Source organism: Aquarana catesbeiana, linkage group LG09, assembly GCF_042186555.1.
Source record: "Aquarana catesbeiana isolate 2022-GZ linkage group LG09, ASM4218655v1, whole genome shotgun sequence".
NCBI lineage: Eukaryota > Metazoa > Chordata > Amphibia > Anura > Ranidae > Aquarana > Aquarana catesbeiana.
Genome location: NC_133332.1, coordinates 89,568,052 through 89,591,373, shown reverse-complemented (window position 1 = coordinate 89,591,373; position 23,322 = coordinate 89,568,052). Strand labels below are relative to the sequence as shown.

The 23,322-nt window shown below is 43.5% G+C and overlaps 1 long non-coding RNA gene across 1 annotated transcript in view; it reads left to right on the top strand.

Moving 5' to 3' along the window:
* The window catches only part of LOC141107910 (uncharacterized), an 88,756-nt gene extending 68,067 nt beyond the window's left edge, over positions 1 to 20,689 (top strand). Inside the window, exon 4 of the long non-coding RNA XR_012235984.1 lies at positions 20,667 to 20,689. This is a non-coding gene — a long non-coding RNA (uncharacterized lncRNA). The remainder of the gene's footprint in view (positions 1 to 20,666) is intronic.
* Positions 20,690 to 23,322: the final 2,633 nt, after the last annotated feature.

Genomic DNA, 23,322 nt, shown 5'->3' with positions numbered 1-23,322 from the left:
TCTATAGTCAGCACAAGGATATCGTCAGCACAGCCAAAGCATTTGTCCATAGAAATTGTCCAGGCAGAGACAGCCAACACAGCCATAATATTGGTCCTGGTACACCGTTACCTCCCTGCACTCATTATTGTACCGCTCTCCAGCCCTTCATAAACATACTGCCTCTTGCTACAGCTAATTATTTCCATAGTCCAGGTAGCAGGCAGAGGTGTGGTCAGTTTATGCTGCAGGCAGGGGGATGGCGGCAGTAAGTCAGCAGCAGGCTGAGGGCCGCAATCAGGTAAGACCTGTTTACAGGGGCACATGGGTAGAGGCTTCGACCCACCCAAATCTCTATGAAGCCTCCGGACTCCAGACCCTAATCCGGAAATTATGAAACCCGGAGACAACAAAAAAAATTGTTTTCTCCATCTGGAAAAACATTTCTGGAGCCCCTCACATGTGAGACCCCTGTGTCCTATAGTAGCAGGGCAACAGATCAGTCCAAGCGGTAGGCAAAAGCAAAGTCCATAAAACAGGCCAGGGTCAGATGACGTGCAAGCAGTCCAAGTGGTGGGCAGAAGCATAGTTGGTAAAACAGGCCATGGTCAGTTCACATGTAAGCAGTCCAAACATTAGGCAGAAGCATAGTTGGTAAAACAGGCCAGGGTCAGTTCACATGAAAGCAGTCCAAACAGTAGGCAGAAGTGTAGTTGGTAAAACAGGCCAGGGTCGGTTCACATGTAAGCAGTCCAAACGGTTGGCAGAGGCATAGTCAAAAAACAGGCCAGGGTCAGTTCACATAGAAGGCAGTAGAATGGTTATTTGAGGAAGCATGGGAAATGGTCAGCACAGATCATGAAAATGGGGAAGTGGTTAAGAATATGGGCTAATATTTAAGGGATGTGTGATATAGTCTGAAGCATTCACCAATGCAAAGGCCGGGTTCAAGGGGACACTGGGAACAATGGTAGCTGGTATCTCTTCGAAATCCTTTACTGCTGCATACTCGACATCTTTTTTGGCGTCTTCGGCCTGCTTCAGATGGGGGAATGTGGTCCGGGAAGTGGCGTTCATGCAGTCGGCTTACAGCATCAGAGCGAAGGTTTTCTGGGGGGGTCTTTGATGGTAGATGAGGGACGTGACAACTTCTTCAATGAATTTTAGGAAGTGGGCAGGGCTTTCGGTGGATTTGGTGTAAATTATGTAGGCATTATAAATGGCCAAATGAATTAAATAGAGTGCTACTTTCTTGTACCAGAAACGGGACCTCCTTATTGCTAAATAGGGCTGAAGCATTTGGTCGTTGAAATCCACCCCACCCATGTACAGATTGTAATCTTGTACACATTTTGGCTTTACAATGGGACCTCATCTTCTCTGAACTTCAACTGTAGTGTCGTCATGGATGGTGGACATCATGTACACATTCCTGGTATCCTTCCACCTCAAGGCCAGCACTTCGTTGCATCTCAAAATTGCTCTTTCTCCCCTTCGCAATTTCTTGTTTACTATGGCTTGTGGGAAGCCCTTTTTATTCCACAGGCCAGGGTTTGTGCGAGGTATAGGTGTTTGAAAAGGGGCAGGCTGGTATAAAAGTTATCCAGGTATATGTGGTAACCTTTCTTCAGCAGTGGGTAGGCCAGGTCCCATACAATTTTACCAGTTGTGCCCATGTAGGCCGGGCACTCAGGGGGCTGGAGCTGGGAATCTCTTCCTTCGTATATGCGGAACGCATACAGATATCCCATGACTCTCTCGCAAAGCTTATAAAATTTTACTCCGTATTTGGCCCTTTTGCTAGGAATGTATTGTTTTATTCCTAGCCAGCCAGAAAAGGGTACCAGGGACTCATCTACACATATATGCTTATCGGGGACATAGAGTTCTGCAAATCGCTGGGAAAAGAAATTAATGAGTGGGCGAAGTTTATATAATTTATCGTAATTTGGATGATTGCGGGGAGGGCACTGGGTGTTGTCATTGAAATGAAGGAAGCGCATTATCATTTCGTATCGGGACCTGGGCATTACAGAAGAGTAAATGGGCATGTGGTGAATAGGGTGGGTGGACCAATAGGCATGTCCTTCATTTTTTTTTGTAAGCCCCATGTTTATGGTGAGGCCCATAAACATTTTGAACTCCTCCAGAGTCAAATCCTTCTACCCGAATGGATGGGAGTAAGAAGATTGGGGGTTGTTGGCAATATGCTGCTGGGCATATAAATTGGTCTGGTCCACGATGAGTTGCAGCAAAGTGTTGGGCAAAAATAAATTAAAACAATCAATTGCAGAAAAATTGTGGGTATTGGCCTGCACACCTGGCTGTGCCGTGAAAGGGGGAATTCTTGCTGATCCTGAGTCGGAAGGCAGCCATATTGGATTGGCAAGACCTTCTGGGAGATATGTAGCGGCCCTGGATCTTGGGGGACGTGGCACTCCAGTGCTGGTAGTTGGAGTTCCTGTGCTGGCATTTGGGCATGATGCTGCGGAAGTGCTAGTACTGGGCATTTCTTGTGGCCTTTCACTGGCGGCAGCTCTAGGACTGGGCCTTTGGTTTTGGGGTCTATCGCTGACAGCAGCGCTAGTACTGGGAATTTGATCCTGGGGTATATTGCTGGTGGCTGCCTGGTTTCCAGAGTGCCGTGCTCTTTTAGGAGGGATCCATTCTTCCTCTGAATCGTTTGCTGATCCACTACTTTCGATCTGTTTAAATGCTGAATTTGATTCACAGGAATTGGCATTTGAATCTGATGAGAGCTCCCCGCTGCTCTCATCAGTCATGGAGAGCATCTGGAACGCCTCCTCACTTGTATAAAATCTTTTGGACATTTTTTCTGATGGGCTGTGTGACAGGTGACAAATTACGGTTACTGATGGGCGACAGGTGACGGTCACTGATGGGTGACAGGTGATCGGTGACAGGTGACGGTCACTGATGGGTGACAGGTGATCATTGACGTGCGACGGTCACTGGTGGGTGACAGGTGACAGGTAACGGTTGACAGTCACTGATGGCAGTCTCTGATGGTGACTGGTGCACTTTATTGGACTGATAGGTGACAGATAAGGGTCACGGATGGGTCACTGACGACGGTCACTGATGACGGTCACTGATGACGGTCACTGAAAGGTGACAGGTGCAGTCGCTGACGGCAGTCTCTGATGGTGACAGGTGCACTTTGTGGGCACTGACAGGTGACAGGTGCACTTTGTGGGCACTGACGGGTGACAGGTGCACTTAGTGGGCACTGACGGGTGACAGGTGCACTTAGTGGGCACTGACGGGTGACAGGTGCACTTTGTGGGCACTGATGGGTGACAGGTGCACTTTTATAAGTACTGATGTGGTGACTGTTGGGTGACAGCTGTAATTGGGGGGGGCAATGTGACAGGTTCTCTTTGTGGTGTTGGTGCAGTACACTACAGAACACACATAGATCGGTCACTCACTGCTCCTGGCTCTTCTCTCCTCACACTGGAAACGGTGTGTGAGGAGAGAAGAGCCGGTGACAGCTAGTAACCGGTCTATGTTTACAGTTAGTGATCGGCTGTGAATGGATCACAGCCAAACACGTGGTAAACAGCCACCAGCCATTAGCTGTTTACCCTTTTCGGTGACGAGCAGTGTTCCTGGGAACACGCCGCCACCGATGTGACCGCGCTGTGCGCTCCCGATCGCGCGCATGCACGGTCTAAAGCGGTAATACCCTTTGTGATCGGCCGTGACGTAATCGCGGCCGATCACATGGTGAACAGCCATGCCCATGTGTATACCAGCCGCCATCATATGACGGTGGCCCAGAACAAGAACCACACCACTCCGCCGTCATATGACGGTGGGCGGACAGCAACAGGTTAAAAACACCTGAGCATATTCAGAAAATATGGGGATTTAGTTAAACCATATGGCCATATAGTGCTAAGCCCACTACTACTACATCAAAGTACCCCAATATCAGTGGGTCCTACACTATCCATAGAATGGAAGATCCTGCTTCTTCTTTTTTTTAATGGGATTCAATGTGTGACAAAAAGCCTGCAAAAACACTTGAAAAAAAGCTCATGTCGCTCTTTTTAGGCATTTCCATTGAAGTCTATGGGAACAAAAATGCTCAATTCTGCCTAAAAAGTAGCTTATTTACTTTTTTGAGCAACAGGCATTTTGCTACAAGTGACACGACACTCAGATGTGAACCAGGGCTTTTAAAAACAATAGGTTTTGTGCTTGTTGAGTGTTTTGGAGCTCCGCGCTACAAAACGCACAAATGTGAACGGGGCCTTACGGCTGCACATTGCTGACAGGTAGTTCCTGTACAGTGATTTATTACATTGTTTAAATCAGTGACTCTCAAACAGTGTGCCGCTTGAGATCTGCAGGTGTGCCATGGGAGTTTTGGAAAATAATTTTAAATTAATAGCATTTTGAAACCTTGAACATATCGAAAAATTAAATCAATGTCACAAAAGTTTAAAAAGTAACATATATAAAAACACAATCTCTGTCAGTCTGTAATTTATTGGTTCCTTTCGTAACGCAAGACTTGTGCGAGATCTCGGGAGAACTCAATCGCTCTAATTATATTATAATAATTGAGGCCGTTCCATTTGTTTGTTCCGTTTGTTGACTTTGGAGCCTCGCTTCAATCTGATTTGCTCTCGAAAGCAGGCACATCCTTCACATTAAATGTAAAATTAAACATATATGTAAAAATAAATAAGTTCTTCACCACAAAAATTGTTAAATCTTTTCCTTGTCAAAAGAAGTTTATTGAGTATACAATGTTATAAAGATACATAAAGTAAGTTTACAAGGATCTATAAAGTAAGCTCATTGTTTTACAGTAGGGTTTCTATAGGTAAATATCATGAAATTTCAAATATTAAACATTGGGTTCACGTAAACCTAAATTAAAGATATATATCATTTCCTTAGTTACTTTTGTAGGTATTTAAATGATTTATACCTACTATACATATTGTTTACAAGTAGAGTGTATATAGGTCAAATAAATTCTGATAATGAGCTTTAATCGTAAGATGGAGAAAAGGAAAGAGAAGGAAGAAAAAGGGTTGAAAGGTAGAGGTATGGTCCACAAGGTTGTCCCGCTCGTCAGTTTATTATTCTTTTTAGTTCTCTTTGAAGCCTTAGAATGGGTGTCTCTGTAAGTCATTTAATCTGTTACCATGGCAACAGGACAGAGTCATTGAAGTTTGACAGGAACTGTTGTTTTATCCAAGGATGCCAAAGTTTTTCAAATTTTGGAATTTGATTTTGATCGATGGCTACCATCTTAGCATGGGACATTGTATTATTCATTCTGTGAATTGTTTCTGCTAGTACCAATGTAGGAGATTTCCATGCCTTGGCCACTGTTTGTTTTGCAGCCGTTATTAGTTGGATCATAAGTTTGAATTGAGAGAGTGTTAACCATTCCGGTTTTAGATTAAGTAAAGTTAAATATGGATCTGGTTGTATTATTTTTTAAAATATTTTAGATGCAATCACGAAGACTTCCTTCCAGAAGGTTTGGATTACTGGGCACGTCCACCATATGTGTAAATATGTGCCTATTTCTGGGCATCCTCGAAAACAAAGAGCTGAGGTATTAGGTGAATATTTTGCCACTCTAGCGGGTACAAGGTACCAGCGAATTAGGACTTTATAATTTGTCTCCAGTGCTAAGATGTTGGGTGAAGATGACTTAGATGTGAGCCATATGTTAGACCAGTCCGTGTCTTCTAAAGTTCGTCCCAGGTCCTCCTCCCACCTCTGAACGTAAGAGGGTCTATTAAGATTTGGTACTCCATATAATTGATTATAAAGTGATGAAATTGTACCTTTAGCAAATGGATCTTTTGTACAGATTGATTCAAAAATGGATAATTGGGATAATGGTGTATCCCCCTTTAGGAATGGTGTATAGAAATTTTTGATTTGGAGATATCTAAATATCTCAGAGTTTGGTAGATCATATTTTTCTCTAAGCGATGGGAATGAAAGGAATGATTTAGATGCTATGAAGTCATTTAGTGTCTGAATGCCTGATGTTGTCCAAGCTTTAAAAGAATTTGGGTAGATCCATGCCGGATAAAAGGCCGGATTTCTGATAAAAGAAAGGAGAGGATTGTGTGGAGATTGTAACTGATATTTGGTTTTTAGTTTATCCCAGAGAGATAAGAAGTGTTTAGTTATGGGATTATGAATTTTAAAGCGGTCTTTAGGATCAAGCCATAATAAATTTGATATTAATAGAGGGTCATTTTCTGAAGCCTCTATAAATACCCATAATGGGATTTCCTGTTTTGCATGGTATTTGGACAGACTGGCCAAATGTGCCGCTCTGTAGTAGTTAGTAAAATTAGGGTATCCCAGGCCTCCTTTATTTTTGGGAAGATGTAGTGTGTGTATAGGTATACGTGGTTTAGAAGAGCCCCATATAAACGAAGTTGCTCTTTTTTGTACTATTCTCAAAAAATAGGAAGGAATTGGAATAGGGAGGACTCTGAATAGATAAAGCAATTTGGGTAGAATAGTCATTTTAATTGCATTAATCTTCCCCATCCAGGATAAAGGAAGTTGCGACCATTGTTTTATTAGATTTGTGATCTGTCTTAATACAGGAGGATAATTGGTTGAGAATAAGTCAGAATGAGAGGCTGTTAAATGAATTCCAAGATATGGGATTGATTTTTCTGCCCATGTGAATGGGAGTGCAGCCCTAGCCGGGATCAATTCCATGTTTGTGAGTGAAATATTAAGCACTAGGCATTTCTTAGGATTAATAATAAGGCCGGATAGGGCTGCAAATCCATCAAGAGCTGGTATTAAGTTAGGACCAGAGACCTGTGGTGATGATAGAAAAAGTAATATATCGTCTGCAAATATACATAATTTGTGTGTAATACCTCCTACTTCAATGCCAGTTATAGTTTGGTTTGTTCTGATATATTGGGCCATGGGTTCGAGTATAAGGGCAAATAATAAGGGAGATAATGGGCAACCCTGTTGGGTACCTCTTTCGATATTAAAGGCTTCAGATTTGTATCCAGCATTTTATATAGGCTTTGGGTTTATTATATAATGCTTTGATCCATGTTAAAAAGTGGGGTCCAAAACCCCATTTTTGTAATGAATATTGCATATATTGCCAGGATACTGTGTCAAATGCCCTCTTAATATCGAGAGATAGAAAACATAAAGGGATTTTCCGTTTTTTAGCAATATGTGCCAATAACACTGCCCTGCGTATATTATCGCCTGCCTGTCTATTTGGCATGAAGCCTACTTGATCTCTATGTATTAATTTTCCTATAATGCTATTGAGGCGTTTTGCTATTATTTTTGCTAATAATTTAATATCGAGGTTTAACAGAGAGATAGGCCGATAATTCACACAGGAAGTATCATCAGAAAGGGGTTTTGGGATCATACAAACAATTGCCATTAGTGTTTCTTGCCGAAAAGAATGTCCATCTAGAAGTTTGTTAAAAGTTTCAGTGAGAATAGGAGAGAGTATTTCTGAGAATGTTTTATAGTATAAAGCCGAGTAGCCGTCTGGGCCTGGTCTTTTGTTAAGTTTTAGGTCTTTTATGGCGTTAGCAACTTCATCTATAGTTATAGGCTCATCCAAACTGCTTTTTTGATTCTGAGATAACTCAGGTAAGGTTATTTTTGAGAAGAAGGATTCAGCCTCTGTAGGATTAAATTCATTGTTTGTCTTGTATAAAGTTGCCAGATGTGAGTGAAATTTATGGACTATTTTAACTGGATTACAAGTGTAAACATTTTTTGATAATTTCAAACGTATTGGTTTGAAAGATTTGTTAGTTGAATTTAATGCCCGAGCCAAATATGTACCTGGTTTGTTTGTATTCATGTAGAAATTGTGTTTGGAGCGTTTGAGGGATTTATCAACTGACTCAGTGAGAAATAGATCGTATTCCAATCTAGATTTTTCCAGATGAGATTTTGTACTCTGAGATGGATTATCTTGAAATGATATGTAGGCTGCATTAAAATTGAGTTCTAGGGGGGCGCTCGTGAGCAGCGAACGAAGATGGCCGCATCCTAGCCTCGCTCCTCACCGCCAGGACACATCGGCCCCATAAAAAGCTAAGTAAGAGGGAACCCCCGTCCCCCACCACCTCCCGCTGACTCCCGCAGCTGCCGTGCATCCAGCGACACGAACAGCGATGCTCAAACGAGCATCCAGCTCACGATCTGCAGACCGCACACTGCCTGGGGCCTCCCCGCCGGACGCCATGTTTGAAGCCCCGGCCTCAAGTCCGGACCCCTTCTCCCAGCTTACAGCCGAGGATTTGGATCAGTCTCCCGCCGTCGGCGGGGACCCGCTCCAGCTGCCATCACTGCGGGATGCCGATCTGCTCTCCTGCTTCAAGACCATGTTGCAGGCAGAACTATCAGCCGCAACCACCAAGCTGGCCACCCACCTCACTAAAGAAATCAGGGAGCTCGGCTCCCGCACCAATGACCTAGAGGACAAGATGGATGCCGCTGCTACTGTCTTAGAAAACCATGAGCAGGACATTTCTGACATCAAGAAAGAACTGGATGTAGCCTTACTACGCCTGGAGGATTTTGAGAACAGGGCCCGCAGGGGTAACTTGCGCTTGCGGGGCATCCCCGAAACGGTCATGGACCTCACCTCCACTGCCACAGCCCTGTTCCAGGAGCTTGTCCCAGCCATCCCCATTGACAGGCTAGAATTTGACCGTATCCATCGGTCACTCGGCCCCAAGAAATCAGAGGGACCACCCCGCGACATCATCATAAAATTCACTTATTACCGCACTAAGGAAACCCTCCTTCGCGCGGCCCGGGACAGGCCGAACCTCACGTTCCAGGGATACCACTACCAACTTTTTACGGATCTCTCCCAGTCTACGATTGTGAAAAGGAGACAGATGAAGCCTTACACCTCAGCTCTTCAATCGCACCAAATTCGGTACCGCTGGGGCTTCCCCTTCAAGCTATCCTTCTCATACAATGGTCGCAGTCACACGCTGACCTCGCCAGACGAAGCACAGTCCGTCCTGGACTCTCTCCATCTGCTACCATCTGGTAAAAACACCCGAAGCCCAACTGGATCAACCCCCCTCAGCTTTCCACCAACCTCCCGGGTCGCACATGGGAAAAGGTCAAAGGGCCAAGACGCCCTCCCCCTCCCGCTCCATCTATGGCTGGCTCCCAACGATCTGATCCAGATTGACCCTTGAAACCATGAGTCCTGTCTTCCCCTTTGGTCCTCAGGACCCTTTTGTATTTCACCAACCATCTCCCGTAAGTGATGGTTGGATTGGATCCCTCCTCGATATCAATATTGACTCCTGACCTTCCCTATTCACACATGCCCAATGATGGCCGTGCTTGGATTGGATCATATGCCTTCCCCCCCACCCCCAGCCTGCCTTGACCCAACCGGTTGGTGCATATTGTGATGTCGCCCCCTCACCATCCTTCTATATGACTGCCCTATACCTCTCCTGCACACCCTGCCTGGAAGTCTCTGAACCATTTCACCTGCTTTGGCACCCTGTTAGACTCAATTGTGCTGCTCCAGGACTTTCCGAACGTATTGGTATATTCCAAACCACACAGCACCTGACTCTTACTACTTCTCGCCACCTCCTCAAGATCTCCACTCTGGACTTCCATGTTGCATTAACATCATAGGCTCCATCACATCCAGAACCCCATTGTCTCATTTGCACTACGGGGTTCTTCCCCGTCCCCTTAAGCGTAAGGTCCTGAAAATGCATGGTACATGGGAGCCCACTACGCCCCCTCCCCCCCCCTTTTTTTTTTTTACCCCTGCCCTTCCCTCCTCCCACCCCCTCCTTTTACCTCTCCCCCCCTCTCCTCCCCCTCTTCCCTTCCCTTTTCCTCCCCCTGCCTCTCATGGTCCTGACCCTTCCTTCCCTACCTCCTGTATACTCCTGTCTGATCTTTAACCAACGATGCCTAGGTCCTTATTTACCCTATCGGAGGTCTCCCGGGGCCCTCCCTCCGCTAGCGATAGCGGTTGGTGACCGGCCCAGGGAGGCTTTCAGGTGGACCCTATAACTGAGCCCCCTGGCCAGGTGGCTGGGGGTTAGCCTGACTGTTTGATATGCACCGCTAATGTTATTTACAAGTTATGTTTAATACTGTTTTCAAGTAATACTGAATTATATGTTTAAGTACTGCTTAATTGCTGTGACTCATCTCCAGGTTGATAATTAATGTCCAGCCCCTTTTACTAGTTTACTTGGACTCTCTGGGGCCCGCTTCCTGGTGGTGCTTGCGCCTGGTGGCGGGATTCAGGGGACCCCTTGACGGACTTTGTACCTGATATTCCAGGTTGGCTGGCTGGAATCCGGACTAACTAAATGGTCTGAACATTAGAAGTTACACATCCCATTTGTGTTCTTTATTGTTATATAATAATTCTGTGTTTAAAGCTCTCTTGGCAATCCCTCATTGCAATTTATCCTTGGGTTGGTTGTGAGCACCAGCAATCTTGCCCTAACCCTTAGTTGCACCCCCCCCCCCTTCCTTTTTAAGGAAATCTTTTTTTTTTTTTTTCCCTTCCTTCTCTTTCCCCTCTCCCCTTCCTGTGGCTGACTCGGCCAGTGATCCCCTCCCCCCCCCTCTTCCCGGCACCCCCCTCTTCTTGCTAAATTTTGAGCTGCCAAGACTTAAAATGGCCATGTGTCCGGCGGTCGAGCCCCCCCGCCTTACACGTCTCGCTGAAGACGTGGTTTACGCCCAACGTGGCGCATCTAGTACGTTTGTACTGTTTTTGTATTTTTGTTTTTATGTTTTTTTTTTCCTTCCCCCGTCCTGCCCCTTGTCTCTTGTCTTGCACCTTTCCCTGTCTCTCTTTTCTTTTCTTCCCCCAGGCTGGAAATCCGCAAGTGTCGCTGACAGGGATCCCTACCGACCTGATCTGCAGCTGCTGGACACCACCACGTGAGCTAACCTTCATTTCCCCACAATGACCCAATCTCCGTTGAAGTTTTATTCCCATAATATCCATGGTTTTAATTCTCCAGCAAAACGATCCAAGGTGTTTCACAACCTAAAATCTAGTGGCATTGACGTAGTATGCTTGCAAGAGACCAGGTTTTCCACCTCTTCTGCCCCGAAATTTATCTCCCCTCACTTCCCCACATTCTACCTGGCTTCTGCCCCCGAAAAGCAGAGGGGGGTTCTCATTGCCTTTAGACGCAATCTCCTATTCTCATGCTCCAAGGAAATTGCGGACCCAACTGGTAGATACCTATTACTCCAGGGCACGTTAAATGGCCAGAATGTAACCCTGGTTGGGTACTATGCTCCGAACCGATTCCAACATAAATTTTTCTCCCACCTCCTCAAGGTCGTGTCCCAGCACAGCTCCGGGACCCTCATCTTGATGGGTGACACGAACGTAGCCCTGGACTCCTCGGTGGACAGGAAATACCTATCTGGATCCACCCCCTCTCATGATTTAGTTGTGGAGGAGCAGATGAGATCCCTTATACAATCCCATGGCTTGGTAGATGCCTGGCGGGAGCTCCATCCCCGTGACCGCGACTTCACTTACTACTCTAGCCCGCACGACAGCTTCTGTAGGATCAACCACGTTTTTATCCCTCTACGCCACATCTCCAATGTCCATAAAATTACGATCCCCCTTCTGTGTGGTCGGATCATGACCCTATTGTTTTTTTGTTCACTCTCTCAGGCCTAACACGCCCTACCTTTCAATGGCGATTAAACGACTCACTTCTTACATCACAAGACGCCCTTCTTGAAATCCATACGCGACTCCAAACTTTCTTCAAAGAAAATGTAGGCTCCGTGTCTTCGCCCATCTCTCTTTGGGAGGCCCACAAGGCTACCATGAGGGGCCACTGTATACAACTGGCATCCTCCCGCAAACGCCATAGGGAAAAGCGGACCCGGGAACTTACAGTTCTTTTGGCCTCCCCTGATGCAGAGTGGAAATCCCACCCCACGCTAGCAAATAAGAAAGCTAGGGACACCCTTGCAGCCGAATTAGACTTGTTGGCCTCCGACCAAACCGAGAGGGCCCTGCGGTGGGCTAAACATAAATTCTATTCTTGCGCGAATAAACCGGGCGCAATGCTGGCTAAGAAACTCAATGCTACATCTCGCAGCCATAAACCTATCCGCCTCCGTACTGCAAATGGAGACCTCACTTCAGATCCGAGCAAAGTCACTGCAGCCCTGGCAGATTTCCTAGCCTCACTTTATAGCAAACCCTCCCCCTTCCCTCTTAATCTCGCGGACGATTTCTTCCGTGATCTTCACCTTCCGCCTCTCTCCTCAGAAGCCTGTGCGACTCTTAATGCTGACATTACCGAACTGGAGGTGACTCAGGCCATCAAGGGTATTCGTGTTTCGAAGGCCCCGGGCCCAGATGGCTTCACCGGACTATACTACCGTAAGCTTTCTCCCCTCTTGCTCCCCCATCTGACGGCCTATTTCAACTGCATGAAACAAGGTGCGCTGCCCTCCCCAGACTCATTACGATCTCACATTTCCATGATTCCTAAGACCACAGAGGAGGCTCACGAACCCCAGGCGTTTCGCCCATTCTCTCTATTAAATGAGGATGTGAAGCTCTTGGGGAAAATCCTATCCTTTCGCATTAACAAATACTTGCGCTCCTTGGTTCATAGAGACCAGGTGGGCTTTGTACCTGGCCGTCAGGCAGGGGACAATGTCCGGAAAGTTGTTCACTTGATCACCCTACTGCAGCAACGCAAAATCCCGGGCTTTCTCCTCTCCCTTGACGTTTATAAAGCTTTCGATACCCTCTCATGGGACTATCTTCGTTACGTGCTACAACGTTGGGGCTTTGGCGACTCGATTCTATCGTGGCTGACGGCCCTTTACTCAACCCCCTCTGCCTCGGTCCGCTATGCTGGTTGCTTTTCGCCCTCTTTTCCTATATCTAGAGGAACGAGGCAAGGCTGCCCTCTATCTCTGGTCCTTTTTGTTCTTGCCCTTGAGCCGCTAGCTATTGCCCTCAGGGCAGACCCTAATATCACGGGCATCCCTTACGCAGGTGACAACTATAAACTGAATATGTTCGCTGACGATGCCCTCCTAACCCTCACCAACCCCATCATCACCCTACCAAACCTCCAGGCCCTTCTAACCCGATTTTCATCTATCTCTGGCCTCCGTATCAACCCACAACAAAACTACCGCCCTGAATGTCACTCTCCCAGGCCCCCTAGTCTTACATCTCCACTCTTCCTTCCCTTACCGATGGGCAAGTTCCTCTCTGGACTACTTGGGCATTAAGTTGACCCCTTCTTACGCCTCCCTTTTCTCCGCCAACTATTACCCACTCTTACGCACCATCACGGCCCTCATGACTTCTTGGCGATTCCCCACTTTATCTTGGATCGGTCGTATCCATGCGGTCAAGATGACCATTCTCCCAAAGATTCTTTACTTCTTTCGAACCCTTCCTGTCCGGGTCCCTGCCTTCTATCTGCGGCTACTCCAGAACAGACTTCTCTCCTTTATCTGGGCACATAAACGCCCCAGAGTTTCCCGCTCCACTCTCTATGCCCATAGGTTACGGGGTGGACTAGGCGTTCCGGACGTTGCAAAGTACTACCAAGCAGCCCAAATTTCCCAACTCACCATGCTCCACGCGACCTCTGATATCCCCCTATGGGTTCTCCTGGAGATACCCAATTGCGCGCCTGTCCCTATCTCGGCCTTATTGTGGCTACCCCCTAAAATGCGACCGCCTTCTGCTAGCCCCCTCATGACGCACAGTCTGAAATTGTGGGACTCGATTCGATACTCAGGCAAACTTATGTCCCCATTCTTACCACTGCTTCCCCTCTTGAATAACCCTATGTTCCCACCGGGCCTGGAACAACCCCATATTTTTTCAAGGTGGCCTGCCCATGGGTTCTCCCTGGTTCGTCACTTTCTTCGTACCCGCGCCTTCCCTGCGTGGTCCTCGTATCAAGAGACCCATGATGCTCCACCTGCTGAACTTTTCCGCTATATCCAACTGCGACACTGGATAACTTCCCTCTGGCGCCTAGGCTCCTTCCCGTATCAAATGACTGCCTTTGAGCACTTCTGCCAACAATGCCCGGGTGCTCGCGGCACCATTTCTATGATATACTCCTCACTAACTGCTGGCAACACTCCCACTACCCTTTCCTATGTGCTTAAATGGGAACGCGACCTATCCCCCATAGATCTAGCGGATTGGAGTAAAGCCTGGTCCAGCATAGCAAAATGCTCCTTTAACACTGCCACGTTGGAGGCGGCCTATAAGGTCCTCCTGCGCTGGTACTGGGTTCCAGCCCGCATCGCCAAATCAAACCCATCATGCAATGATAGATGCTTCCGAGGTTGTGGTCAAAGAGGAGATGAACTGCACACATGGTGGTCTTGCCCCCGTCTTGTAGGCTTCTGGTCAAGGGTTTTTGGTCTACTTTCCTCCCTATTTCATGTTCACTTCCGCAAAGACCCCAAATTTGCATGACTTCATTGCCCGCTCCCGGGCCTTTTCTCCCATCAACAGAAACTAGCTACATACTTATTTATTGCCGCCAAACGAACAATAGCGAGGGCTTGGAAAAAACCCTCTGTCTCATTCGCAGAGGTGAAGACTTCATTGACGACCCTCATGATCCACGAGAAAATGTCCAGCGTCCTTCACGACTCCCATGCAAAATTTCTTAAGGTATGGGCCCCATGGTGGTCCTACACACTCCCTAACCTAAATCCAACTAGTCTAGGTCTGTAAATTCATTTTGAACTAACCTCCAGCCTGGGGGACCCCTTTCCCCTTCCTCCCATTTCCTCTCTTCCTGGGCCTCCCGCCCGACGTTCTACCCTACACTTACCTCTTCCCCCCCCCCCCGTAATGGTATATGTGTTCTTCCCTTCTTCTCTTTCCCCCCTTCTCTTTTTTCTTTTTTCTCTCCTCGTGTTTGTCTGCCACCCTCTTCCCTGTTTTGCGGACAACTCTGCTCACCCTTGCCTGCCTCAGCCCTAGGCCCTATGGCCTGGACATAGTGCACTGACCTACGGCCCTAACTGGTAGGTCAATGTCAGTTGATATAATACACTCTTAAAATATGTTTAATTATGTACTTTTATGTAAACCTCTTTCTTATCGTTTTGTACATATCCCCTGCGTGGGAATTCGTTATCTGGGTTTTTTCCCTTTTTTTTTTTTCCAATAAAAACATTGTACCAGAAAATTGAGTTCTAGTTTTTTTGCTAGATTTTTGCGTTCCCGTTTAAATAGTGCCATTTGTCTTTGTATTGTACCACGCAAGACAGGCTTATGAGCTTCCCACAGTGTTATTGGGGAGATGTCTGTTGTATTATTAATTGATATGTATTCCTTTAAAGCTTGTTCAATGGCCATCTGATGTAGTGGGTGTTTGAGCATTATGTCTGGTAAGTACCACGTTGGGTCATGCGCTTTTGGTATGGCTGAGGCTATAGTAGTGTATACTGCATTATGGTCAGACCGGATCGGAATTATATCTGATGCAATAATTTCTGGTATCATTCCTATTGTTAGAAAAATATGATCTATTTTAGTGAAGGTTTGATGAGGGTGCGAGAAATAAGTGAATTTCTTTTTCATTGGGTTACTTTCTCTCCACGAATCTACCAGATTGTATTTGGAAAGAAGTTGAGAAAAAGGTAATCTAGAGGTTATTTTGGATGGTGTAAAAGGTGATTTATCTAGAAATGGGAGGAGGACCTGGTTCGAATCCCCACACATTATCACTGTTCCTATTTTGTGTGTATTAATCACTTGTAATATATGTGAGAGGAATGGTGTAGGTTGTTTGTTAGGAGCGTAGTAGGAAATCACCGTGATTGCTGTATCCATTATATAACCCATGAGTATCAGGTATCTACCTTCTGGGTCTTTAATTTCTGATGATAAGGTGAATGGTGTGGATCGGTGAAATGCAATTAGAGTTCCCCTTTGCTTGGTACAGGCAGAAGCCGTGTAAATTTGTTGATAAAAAGGAGAAATATATTTTGGAGTAGAATCTTTGGTGAAGTGTGTTTCTTGGAGGCATACTATGTGAGCCTTCTTGTTATGGAAAGTACGGAAGGCTTTGGTCCTTTTTTGAGGGACATTTATTCCCTGAACATTCAGGGAAAGTATATTCAGTGGTGCCATGGCAATAGATCAAATAGTTTTGACTTACTTTTTGTTATGCAGAGCTGACTGCGCAGATCAACCTGTGTGGACTGAAGAGATGAATAGATAGAAAAGAAACCAGTGAATTCTGGAGTAAAGAGTAAACAAAAAACATATGAGATTAGATGATACATTGTATAAATTATTTTTTGCAAGTAATCACAATTTACCCGTGAAAGAGAATAAATATCTCTCTCAGGGGAATAAGTGCCTTTGTCACACTCCCACATAATATGGTTGGGAGAATGAGGAGGGCTAATGGGGGTACACGGATCTTCCGCTTACAGGAGAGAAGTGCTATGTCAAAAGACATCAAAATGATGTTTCATTAGTTGGAGTGCAGAATATAGTTTTTGTTGAAATTATTTATTCCAGGGTGGTTGTATATGGTTAGTCTTGCCCTAGGCTAAATAATTCAGTTAGAAAGGTACTGTTAATAACTTTGGTATTGATGAAGATAGTTTGAATTATTTTGGGATTTTAACCCTTTTAGAGTAAACAATTACATATATTTTATTCATATGTAACTGTTTAGATATGTTAACTCATAAAATTGAGGTTGTATTGCTTCAGATTAGAATAAACAAAAACATAATTCTAGGAACTAGTTAGGTAATAATATATTTGTTTTAAGAAAAGAAAGAAAAAAAAAAAGCTTCCATTACTTCTGGATTATTGAACATATTTGTCCTAAAAAGTAATAAATCTATTGTTATTACCTGATAATATATAACTGAACAAGAATTTCCTTATTTCACTTATATATTCTAAGGCTATATGAATCAGAAGTAATAAGAAATATAACTGGAATGTAACATGATCCCACACAGTGTGTGACTATCAGAATGCAGTTACATTCAGTTATAAATATAGGTTTTTTATAGAGAACCATCTCTTAGTATAATAAATGAAGAGATATCAGGAATTAGGATGTCAGTCCATTGAATCTTCTTGGTCCATGGATGATGTGGCATAGCGGCCTCTTTTGTGAGAATGATGATTCCCATTTTGTTCTGGAATTTTCTGGGTGCTGCCTGAAGGTGAAGATGATGCCATTCTTCTGCGTGTGGGAGTGTTGCTGCTTGTGGGTTCTGTCAGATTTAATTTTAAAAGGGTTTGTTGTAGTTCATCTGCTGATCTGCTTCTGTAAATTGTACCTTGGTAGTTAAATCTGACTGAAAAGGGGAAGCCCCATTGATACATAATGTTGTGGCGTTGCAGTTCCATTAGTTGGGGTTTCATGGATCGTCTTTTAGTAATAGTAAGTTGGGATAGGTCAGCAAAAATTTGATAATTGTGTCCTTGAAAATTAAGTTCCTTTTTTTCTCTTGCAGCAATTAGTATTTGTTCTTTCGTTCTGTAATAATGAAATTTTGTGATTATATCACGTGGGGGTCCATCTTTCTTTTTGGCTGTGAGGGCTCTGTGTACTCTGTCCAGTTCTAAACGTTCAATAGGGATATCTGGCTTTAGTTCTTGTAATAGAGCAGTAATAGTAGATTGCAGGTCTGTCACAGTTTCAGGTATTCCCCTTATGCGCAAGTTTGAACGTCTGGCTCTATTTTCGTAATCTTCGAGCTTAGTTTGAAGTATTAAATTCTCTTTTTTTAATTGTTCCAATTCTGTTATATTTTCTTGGGTTGTAATTTCAATTTCATCAATTTTTATTTCTAAGGCTGCGGTGCGGTTTCCCAGCTCTCTTATTTCTTTGGTTAGGCTGTTTGTTATTTGGTCTGAGGTTTGTTTTAAAGCCTTATGAAGCATCTTTTCAAATTGTAATAATATTACTGGGGATACTGAGGAGGCTTGTGGAGAAGTTTGTGAGAGGATTTGTTCTGTATCTGACTCAAATGGAGAGTCTTGCTGTGACATTTTCTCTGTGAGAGTGCCCTGATGCTGTATCTTGTGAGGTGACTGGAGCTGCTTCAGCTGCAGTGAGTGCCTGTGAGCTCTTTGTGAGGTGATTTTTATTTCTGCCACGGTTTCCTCCCAGTACCATATTTCCTGCCCAAACTTTCACAGTTTGTTCCCTGGGGCAAAAAGGTTCAAATGGATACCTTTTGAGCCTGCAGGCTCCGCTTTGTCCTTCTCTTCTCTCCTCAGCGGTGTGGAGCTCTAACAATGCATGTCTGCTCCGCTAGGCTCCGCCTCCTGCCCCGTTAAATCTTTTCAAAAAAAAGTTTGAGAAACATATTGGAAGTCACTGTATTATTAGACCCAGAGTATCTACATATTATTTTAAATTAATAGCATTTTGAAACCTTGAACATATCAAAAAATTAAATGGTAAATCAATGTCACAAAAGTTTAAAAAGTAACATATATAAAAACACAATCTCTGTCAGTCTGTAATTTATTGGTTCCTTTTGTAACGCAAGACTTGTGCGAGATCTCGGGAGAACTCAATCGCTCTAATTATATTATAATAATTGAGACCGTTCCATTTGTTTGTTCCGTTTGTTGACTTTGGAGCCTCGCTTCAATCTGATTTGCTCTCGAAAGCAGGCACATCCTTCACATTAAATGTAAAATTAAACATATATGTAAAAATAAATAAGTTCTTCACCACAAAAATTGTTAAATCTTTTCAAAAAAAAGTTTGAGAAACATATTGGAAGTCACTGTATTATTAGACCCAGAGTATCTACATATTATTTATGTATTAAAGCTGAGTTCCGGCCAAATTTTGTTTAATTTTTTTAAATTGATCCGAGCATCATTCATTTTTAAAATAAAAAGATTATACATGGTTAATTGTGGAACTTTCTAAAATATACATTTTCCACTTACAATTTTCTCCCTCCTGTTGTGGCCGTTGCCATCATGATTGTGGTCATGTGAAGCCCAATCAATAGCTCTTCCTTGATAGGCCATGGAGAGGTGCATGCTGGGTAACCAGCATGCACCTCTCGATCTCACAAATGCGTGATTCACCGGTGGCCATAGCGCCGATTGTTTCTAAAGTTGCCATAACAATGGGAGGCGACAGAGGAAGGTCCCGCCACATTGTTATAGCAACATAGATAAACACATCTCGTCAATGTGATCCGCCTTAAATCACGTCATTTCCTGTCAGGAAATAATGCGATTTTTGATCACAGTACTGCCCACAGACTCATGGGAAATGATGACACATCATTTCCAAGAGCACAGGCGAGGGAGGAAATGACGAGGAGCTCCGCAGACCAGGAAGTGTCAGATTATGGGGACTACATAGCAACAGGGCAATTCTGGTAAGTATAAAAAAAATCCCTCCAAATGTTTTTTTATAGGTTTAGAGGAGTCCAATTCTGGAAAAAAAATGTCAGGGTGGAACTCCGCTTTAAGTAGTTTGAGCACCAAGAAAAGTAGAAAAGTAGCAAAAAAGAAAATTTGTCATACTCCAAAAACTAACCAATAGTCTCAACAAAAGTCTTTGTATATAGTTTCTGTGCTTATTATGTTCAGGACCAAAAAATTTAATCTCCCTTTTTTTTCAGGTCAGGTACACATAAAATATTGAACAATAAGGCTTTGTATTGTCAATATGAAGCCAGCAGATGGAGCTCCCAGCTCCTTTTCACATTTTACCATGTTGTTCTTATCTACATTGTTGTAAAAAGCCTGGTGTTTATGGAGCTCATTGGCCTAAGTGAATGAGTTATTCTGATGATATTCATTTTGTTTACCTAGCCCTGATGACGAGGATGCACACCCTTTAAATGCAGATGCATCTTGGTTCTTACTCCCGATAAAACATTTTTTATCCCATTTTCAGTCAATTGTTAGTCACATAAACACTTGGCTGTGTGTGTTGTTCAGTGTCATTCTTTGTCAATGGCACCCCAACACACTGTACAGTCAGGGCCAGCACACCACAACACACATACTGTGTTTTGTGTTATGCCACATTGTGGTGCATCAAAAAAAAGGTCATGTTCAAAAATTGGTCTGTTGAGGTGAGTTAGCAGCCAAATTATAATGAATGGGTTACCCTAACACAACCCACGCTTGCCTTAATGCACTGCAACAGACTGTATTGATGTAAATGTGTCTTAAGGGATTAAATGCTTGTTCTAGTTCAGTTGTATTATGCAAGGATATTTTTTCCAGAGCTTAAGAAAGAGGGAAAGCTCTGCTGACTTCCATCATCCAATCATGTGCAAGCAAAAATGCTGTTTTTTTATTTCCTTGCATGTGATTGGGTATTCTTTGCAAAGTGAAGCTCTACCTCATTTGCTAAGCTCTGGAGTAACTGCTATTACTGCTATTTTTTCACAGAGAGAAAACACAAAGAAAAGCGAGAGCATGTAAATAATAAGAAAACAAAGCACATTTATAAAATAAACATCCATGAATACACATCCCATCAATCCCCCCCCAAAAAAATTAAACATGTTCTCCCTGAAACAATTCTATCTTCATTGTATTTTTGATATCTTGTAAACAGTGATACATTTTATTATATCTCTCTTTTCAGAAACATTGGACAGAATGTGTGCAAAATCTCTTCTTCTGGTATTTGGGATCATCCTGGGTCTCTTCCATCTGTCCTTGTCTCAGAACTGGGCAACATTTCAGAAGAAGCACATTAAAAATGACCTGAACATCAACTGTAACAAAGTCATGTATGACAAATTACTCTTCATACACGGTCAATGCAAGATATTGAACACTTTCATCTATTCAACCGCAGCCACCGTGCAGGCCATCTGTAGAGGGGTGCAAGGCCCTAAAAATGTTGCAAGTAGCACAAGCTTTAAGCTCACCGATTGCATTCGTACATCCGATAACGGCTCCCCTTGTCCATATACCTCCGATAGTCAAGATAATGTGATAAATGTAACATGTCAGAGAACACGTCCTTTCCTTTCTTCAGTTTTCAGTGCTGTCATAGTTTGACTGCCAATTTCTTGGTCAAGCAATGCTTTACCCAAATTAATTTTATATATTTTTTTTAACAGATAGAGATTTCTTTTGATGGTATTTAATCACTGCTTTTTTTATCTTTTGCTATATAAAGAAAAATGTCTAAAAAATGTTTCTCTTACTTTCTGTTATTAAAGAAAATACCCAATAAAAAAATCACGAAATCATGCTCAAATTTATTCTGCTACATTTTTTTTTAGCAAAAGAAACAAAACAAATAAGTGTAAATTATTTACGCTGTAAGAGTCTACAAACTAGTACATACATTTGAAATGTATGAACCCCGTCTGCGATTTCTTTGGCTCTAAAATGCCAGAACTGTACAAACACCCCAAAAGTGACCCCATTTCAGAACGTGCTTACCCCAAGGTATACAATAAGAGGCGTGGTGAGTATTATAAAGATCTAACTACAATTTTTTCGGGAAAACTAAGCAAGTACGGTAAATTCAATTGAAATTTATTTCACAAAATTGTAATTTTAACAAGTTATTTTTCACACCCCACAGCCACACCCCAAAACACATTTTGCTGCTCTTCCTGGGTATGGTGATACCACATGTAAGGCTTTTATGGTGCCTAGACACATAGAGGGACCCAAAATCCAAGAAGCACCTTCACGCTTTAAGGGGGCATACATTAGGTATCTAATTTCTTGACTACCTACCACATTTTTGGAGGCCCTGAAGTGCTAAGACAGTATAAACACCCACAAAATGACCCCATTTTGGAAACCGGACATTCAAGGTACTTGCTATAAAGGCATGGTTAGTAATTTTCAAACATATTAGTTTTAATACATAAGGTCCACTGTGATGTCACCATCATTGTTATATCACCACCCCACCTCTCCACCTTGCCCAATCAGAGAACGCATTGTATTCATTCAGAAAATGAATGGCCCCTGTACTGAGTGGATGACCTCCTGTGTCCACAATACATTAGGCCGGCTGCTCATCACGGTACTCAGAAGCAAGTGGAGATCACTGTAGTAGCGTTTTCTAATTCAGTGATTTTCTAGCTTCCAGGGGCATTGGCCATGTATGGTATATACATAGTTTTATTGATCCAAGCTGAACCAGTGTAACTATGTAAAAAGGCTCTAAAAGGATCTCTACTACTTTAGATAACCAAACGAATAACAGAGTCGGTTAGCCCATGTTTTTACTCACTGTCATGTAATTAATAAAGCCTTTTCAAGGATTTTTGGAGTTGTCGGCTCTATCATTTGTTTGGTTATCTGCTAGTTGGTGGACAAGAGGACATCTGAGCCTGATTTTCGGAGGTTCCGGCTCTATAATTCGTTTGGTTATTGGTGGATGAGAGGACATCTAAACCTGAGCACCCGTTTGTGCATTCCATCATCCATCCACTCAAAAGATTCACTGTTCTGAGTGGTGCATCTGTCTTTTTCTATACTATATTGTCAGGCTCCACCCAGCTGCCTGATTGACAGCTGGCTCTGGCTGTCAGCACATGGCTCTGCTCTGAAGCAAGCTGCGTTCACCCCCTGTCTAGACCAGAGCTCTAGTGAGCACTGGAGGGGCAGAGCTCTGCTCAGAGCTGACTGATAGGGATGGACCGAACAGACCCCTGTTTGGTTCGCACCAGAACTTCCAAACACTGCGAAAGTACGGACCCGAATACCAAACCCCATTAAAGTCAATGGGACCCGAACGTCAAAACTCAAAAGTGCCCATTTTGAAGGCTTATATGCAAGTAATTGGGCATACTATGGTTATAGGGGTCCGGGTCCTGCCCTGGGGGACATGTATCAATAAAAAAAAAGTTTGTAAAAAATGTCATTTTTAAATGTTAGGAAACCAAAATAGATATGGCGCTGTTCTACTGCTAACACATAGTGGTGCAAAAATACTTAAGCTGTTTCCTTTGGAAAAATCCTAAATACTAAGAAGATATTGTACCCTGTAAATTATAAGTGTAAAATTCAAAATAAACTGAACCAAAAATTATTTATACAGTGTGATCTTGCACTGAAACTAAAATCTACCAAAGTGTGTGATCCTTGGTGTGGAAAATCAATTTATATGATAACCATTAAAAAATATATTATATTATAAACCTGTTGTGCATGCTGAAACACTCTAAGGTGCAGTTATAATTGATGTGCTTATATCTAATACCCGTTAGGATAAAGGAAAGAAAATTAAAACACTAAAACACTACATAAATAATTGTGCATACGGA